This window comes from Cebus imitator, unplaced genomic scaffold, assembly GCF_001604975.1.
Source record: "Cebus imitator isolate Cc_AM_T3 unplaced genomic scaffold, Cebus_imitator-1.0 Scaffold187, whole genome shotgun sequence".
Classification (NCBI taxonomy): domain Eukaryota; kingdom Metazoa; phylum Chordata; class Mammalia; order Primates; family Cebidae; genus Cebus; species Cebus imitator.
The window spans coordinates 1,801,505-1,807,648 of NW_016107502.1; the positions used below are offsets into that span (position 1 = coordinate 1,801,505).

Here is a 6,144-nt window from a genome sequence, read left to right on the forward strand (position 1 = left end):
ACCTCCCCCAGCCCGACTTCTCAGAAGTCACTATTACAGTTCATTTCTTCCAGATCTTTCAATATGCCTGTATAAAGTCCTGAAAGCATTTTGGTTTTTGTTAAATAAATATAGACATATTACACACATATTCTACTGTTTTTACTCAATACATGATAGGCACACATAAAGATCTATCTTTTTAAATGACTGCATTATATTTCATAAAACGTATGTGTGCCAAGTGTTTTGACTTTCCATTATGGACAGCTTCTGATTTTTCCATAGTGATGCTGCAACAAATACTAGCCTGACTTTTCTTCAATCCTCTGAATACTTTCAAAGTAGTGGAGCCATCGTCATGTACATAGTGTGTGCGAGAGCCTGCCAGTGGAGTGATTTGTAGAAGCTGTGATAACATTTGCATTGGTTCCTGTTCTGCCCCTGTTTCTTGTATTCTTGATTCCCTTAGCTCTTGGTTAAGATTAGAGGCTGAAAAGGGACTTGCAAAGGACACAGAGCAAGCAGTTTCAGCAGTGCTCTCCTAATGTAACAGGGAGTGTGGGTGTCCCGAGAGCCCTCTAAGACTCACCTTCCACTTGCAGAAATTACTGCTGACACTAGATTCCATAAATGTATGCAATGTTTTTTTGTCTTGCAGTAAGTTAATTATTCATAGAACTGTGCTCTGAACAGAAAATGCAAACATGACCAAATGAGGCTTAGAGAAAGTGTTTCCACCAATTGTCCCCCTTTTCTTTTTCTATATGCGTTAAACTATCCAAGTAGCCCACAAATATGCCCATCTTATAGGGGGATGTTATGTTTGTGGCAAAAGCATGAAGTTTACTTTCCAGTTAACTGGGGAAATGGGTTTTTTCGCTCTTAGTTTCTTAAACCCCTAATCATTTGATTATCTCCTCCTTTCCTGGCTTCTGTCTTTTGCTCTGACCTCCTGACCTCATGTGGCCATGAGAAGGGAAGCAAGGGAGAAGCAAAGACCTTGCTCCTGCCTTTAGGCCTGTTGCCTTCTTTTCTTCAAACCTGCCTGCTTTCTCCTGTCCCTGAGAGTGTGGGCCATTACTTAGATTTACTCCTCCTGCCAATTTATTTTTTCCTCCCCCTCTTGCAGGACTCAAATGGATGCTAAAAAGCCAAGGAAATGCAATACAAAGTATGCTAAGGTAAGATCTTTGAATTTTCATTGGGGAAGTGAGGTATTGCAAGGACCTAGGGACTCAGGATCCAGTGCGGATGGTTGTACTCCAAGCACCTCTGGGGACAGTGCAAAGGGAGAGGTGTGAGGGATCACGCTGATTGGCAGGGCCAGATCTGGGGGTGGGTGTGGAAGGAAAATCAGCAGAAGGGTGAGGCCTTAATCTAACAGGTGAGGTATATTCCAGAAGACCCTGGGTGAGGGCATCTATGGTATCTTTTATAAGCAGGATCCTACCAGAAGTGTCCTGGAATAGTTCAAGAACATTTCCAGAAAAGATCTGCTTTTTTTTTTCCTAACACAGACATGGTGTCTTTCCCTTTACTCTGGCTCAAAAACTAGTGCAGTGCCACTGCACTGAAGTTAAAATTGTGATGGGATGACTTTGTGATAACCATCTATGGGATCAACTTCTAAATCAGGTGTATTTTTATAATCTAACAGCACTCAGTTTGAATTTCTTAGTTTGTTCAAAAGATCACATTGTTTGGGGTCTTTATCCTGAAAGTTTTGCAGCAAACTTCAGCCCAAAGCACTCAGGTTTGACTTCTGAATCCTGCCTGCACCACTGATTGGAGAATCGGAGTTCAGCAGCCTACCCAAGGCCTAGCAAAAACTGTCCTATAAATCACATACACTTCCTTAAAATTATGACTTTAGGTTTTCTCTTCCAAGCCCTCTTCCTGATTTAACCCTAGTATTGTCCCTCTGGGGATTAGAACTCATACAAACAGACCCTAAGGCTCTAGCCCGCTACCACTGCCACTACCACGTATAAGGAAACACCTTTAAGCCGGGCGCGGTGGCTCAAGCCTGTAATCCCAGCACTTCGGGAGGTCGAGGCGGGTGGATCACGAGGTCAAGAGATCGAGACCATCCTGGTCAACATGGTGAAACCCCGTCTCTACTAAAACTACAAAAAATTAGCTGGGCATGGTGGCCCGTGCCTGTAGTCCCAGCTACTCAGGAGGCTGAGGCAGGAGAATTGCCTGAACCCGGGAGGCGGAGGTTGCGGTGAGCCGAGATCGCGCCATTGCACTCCAGCCCAGGCAACAGAGCAAAACTCCGTCCCAAGAAAAAAAAAAAAACGTTTATTTTGCAATTTACAGGTGCAATTTTGAATACCTAAAACAAACTTATTTTGATAAAATAAAAAGTACTATAAAATATTTGAAATAATAAATCTCCAGCAAAACATGATAATAGAATAAAGATGGCATTCTTTTCAAGTGTTAAAATATGATGCAAACAGAACAGTCTTGGTTATGATTTTATTTTAGCAAACTCATCATGAGGTTTGCAACTTGCACTTTTCTAAGCTGCTAGAGTGCACGTTTATTGAATGCTGAGGTGACTCACACATGTGCCTTAGCGGCAAGTGCTATTATTATCCTCATTTTACAGAGGGGGAAATTGATATACAAGCAAGGCCAACTAGCCCGTGGTTATAATGCCAGTGAGTGGAGGATGGAATTCAAACCCATATTCTCTTTTAAATGTTATTTAAAAAATTTTTGAAAGTAGAGACAAGGGCCTTGCTGTGTTGCCCAGACTGGTCTTGAACTCCTGGGTTCAAGCAATCATCCCACTTTGATCTCCCAAACTGCTGGGATTACAGGTGTGAGCCGTCACACCCGACCAAATCCATATGCCTGTCTTTTGCATAATGACAGCTCTGTTAAATGTTTTTCTGTAAAGTTCCTTGTACATTACAATTAATTTTGAAGAAAACAAACTCTGTTGCAGTTACAATGATAGAAATTGTCAAAAATAAAGTAAGTCTGGGCATGATGATTCACCCCTGTAATCTCAGCACTTTGGGAGGCTGAGGTAGGAGGATCACTTGAGCCCAGGAGTTTGAGATCAGCCCGGATAACATAGCAAGACCCCGTCTCTGCAAATAATAATGACAATAATAAATTAGCTGGGTGTGGTAGTGCACACCTGTAGTCCCAGCTACTTGGGAGGCGAGGTAGTAGGATCTCTTGAGCCCAGGAGGTTGAGACTGCACTGAGCCGCGCTTGCACCACGGCATCCAGCCTGGGCAACAGAAGAAAACTCTGTCTCAAAATAAATAATAAAACAAAATAAAAACGCCACATTCAAAATTGATTTGCTCATGTTGTATTTTACAATAATTTGTAAAATTATTTTGTAAAATAATTTGTAAAATTATTTTGGCAAATTTGCAGTATCATCTAAAAATACTCTTTAAACTTAAAACTACTGTCTTCATATTGCTAGTCACTCTAATGGGTCTTAAATAAATCTTTTACTGTCTACCGGTTTTCCTCAATGGACTTCTCATCCAATTGACCTTAAAAGGTTTAAGTAAGGAAATGCAAACAAGTCAGTAACTGGTTTCTGCACATGAAGTCTTGGGTTTCAGTGGACAGTTGTGATACTAATTGGAGAAAGAAAATGAATTGTATGAATTATAATACCTTCATCTAAAAAAACACTGAAGAGAGAGCTATGGATGTTAGCATGTCTACTGCCCCAAGCAGGTGTTAAGAGGACAACTTAAATATTTAAATAAATTAATCATAATTTATGTTTTCACAGTATTTAAAATTACAAATGGCAAGTGTGATATTTATAATAACCAAGTATTCACATATTTTAATGTGGATCTTGGTAACATTTCAGCCAAGGGAAATTTTAAATTGTGATTTCACTTGACTTTCAGACAATAGTGTAGCCCTCTCTCTAGTAATCTGGAGTTCTTTTCAGAATGCTCTATGCATTTGGCTAACACGAGGTAAAACCTTGATGCCAGTGGAGGTTCCCTATCCTTTTTGCTTAGCTGGCAAGGATCAAAGAACTCTCAGGAGGCCGGGAGCGGTGGCTCACGCCTGTAATCTCAGCACTTTGGGAGAGAGAGGCGGGTGGAACACCTGAGGTCGGGAGTTCGAGACCAGCTTGACCAACATTTCAAAACCCTGTCTCTACTAAAAACACAAAATTAGCCGGACCTGCTGGCGCACGCCTGTAATCCCAGCTACTCGGGAGGCTGAGGCAGGAGAATCTCTTGAACCCGGGAGGCGGAGTTGCGGTGAGCCAAGATCCAGACACCATTGCACTCCAGCCCGGGCAATAAGAGCGAAACACCGTCTAAAAAAAAAAAGAACTTTCAGGAAAACGCTCCGTGTTGTATTTATCCTAACTGCTGGCAGGGAGAACAGAGGTCTTTTGGTCCTCAGTCATCTCAACCAGTAGGCTGGAGGACTTCTGGCTTTTCTGCATCTCAGCGTTGCCTCTGCTGGTTTCCGGGACTTGAGAAGCTAGCTGAGCTCCAGGATCACAGGTTAGGCTATGCCAGGAAGAGAACCTGGGAGAGAGTCCTAGGGAGGGAAGCTGTTAATTTAGGATGTTACATTTCAATCTCCCTGACAACCACAAGATGCTACAAAGTACATCAAGAATCATCCTGAAGACACATTTGCATTTTCAGCATCAGAAGCGTAGGTACTTTTTCTCAGTTAATTTCTTAGATCCTTTCACTTGCCGAATATCACCTCCTTAGAGAGGCTTTCTTTCCCCACCCTTTCTAATTACAAATCTGTTTGCTTACTTGTTTATTGTTGGTCTTGCCCTCCGGAACTGCACTGTCCAATATGGTAACCCTTGGTACATGGCCCTTGGCATGTCTCCTACTGGGGGGCGTGCTGTGAGTGTCAGATGCACACCAGATTCCAGAGACTTGGTGTGAAAACAATAAATGTAAAATGATGTATTAGTAATTTTTTATAGTTGGGTTAATAATTTGTCTTATTTTATTGCATTTTATTTATATCATATTGTTTATATTTTATCATATGCCGATTAATACGTCAATAAAGTTGTAAAATAATTTTATATTGTTTACATTTTAAGATAGTATTTTGAATATGTGTTAAATAAAACATATTATTACAATTAATTTCATCTGTTTCTTTTTACCTCTTTAATGTGGCTACCAGAACATTTAAAATTATATGCATGACTTATATAATATTTCTGTTGGACATTGCTGCTCTAGAATGGACACTGCACAATGGCAGAGTTTTATTGGACTGGTTCAATGCCAGATCCTCAGAACATAGGTCAGTGCCTCGCACAGAATAGCACTTGTTTATTCATTTGTTCTCCCTACAAATATTTACTCTCTACTCATTTCAGATGTCATTCTAGGGGCTAGGGATGCAGTGGAGAACAAAACAGGCCATAAAACACTCATAAACTGTAAAATTGGGATTCTTTGTAGGAAGATCAAATGTTTTGATTAAATGCTGAGAACGGTAATGACTCACCTTCATTTTCCCTGGCAGTTAGATTTGGAATTGAATAGACCAGTGGTTCTGTCTTGGTTGTGTGTTGGGAACACCCAGGGAAGTTTTAAAGACTGCTGAAATCAGAATATTTAGGGGTCATGTACATTTTTTAAAAAGCTCTTTTCTATCACGTGGGGACAGGTGTCCATTTCATCATCAGCTGTGAGACCTCAGTTAGGTCATTGTCTCTGACCCTTTGCTGTTTGTGAAACTGGAATAATTTTTCCTGCATTCTCTGATGGCGGTGATATTAAATGAGGTAAGAGAATGTGAGCTCTCTGGCTGGCAAATGTTGGAAACCCAATAAATGTTGGTTGCTTTTACCTTCCCTCTGTCTCTCCGTTTAACAGAAAGGGGCTTCCTGTAAGAGATGGGCTTATCAACGAGTGTCACACAGTGGAAGAGGATATCTGAGGGCCATTCATTGTTTCATTTCCCTGTCTCATCAGCACTCTCTATACAAAAAGCAGGAACAAAACAAAACCCTAATCCGACCATTTGGTGTTGGGCAAAGGAATGGAAATCAGACGAAACCGAAGAGACAGCAAGCAGAAGAAATGTTAATTGCTAGTTTTGTCTAGGTTTTTAAGGTGGCACACTATTATTTATGGTAATGCATTCTTTTTTTTTTTTTTT

The 6,144-nt window shown here is 40.9% G+C and overlaps 1 protein-coding gene across 1 annotated transcript in view; it reads left to right on the plus strand.

Moving 5' to 3' along the window:
* The first annotated feature begins 4,337 nt into the window (after positions 1-4,337).
* The window catches only part of LOC108316292 (dual specificity tyrosine-phosphorylation-regulated kinase 4), a 45,220-nt gene continuing 43,413 nt past the window's right edge, over positions 4,338-6,144 (plus strand). Inside the window, exon 1 of the mRNA XM_037744861.1 lies at positions 4,338-4,663. The gene's annotated coding sequence lies outside the window, so the exon portion shown is untranslated. The remainder of the gene's footprint in view (positions 4,664-6,144) is intronic.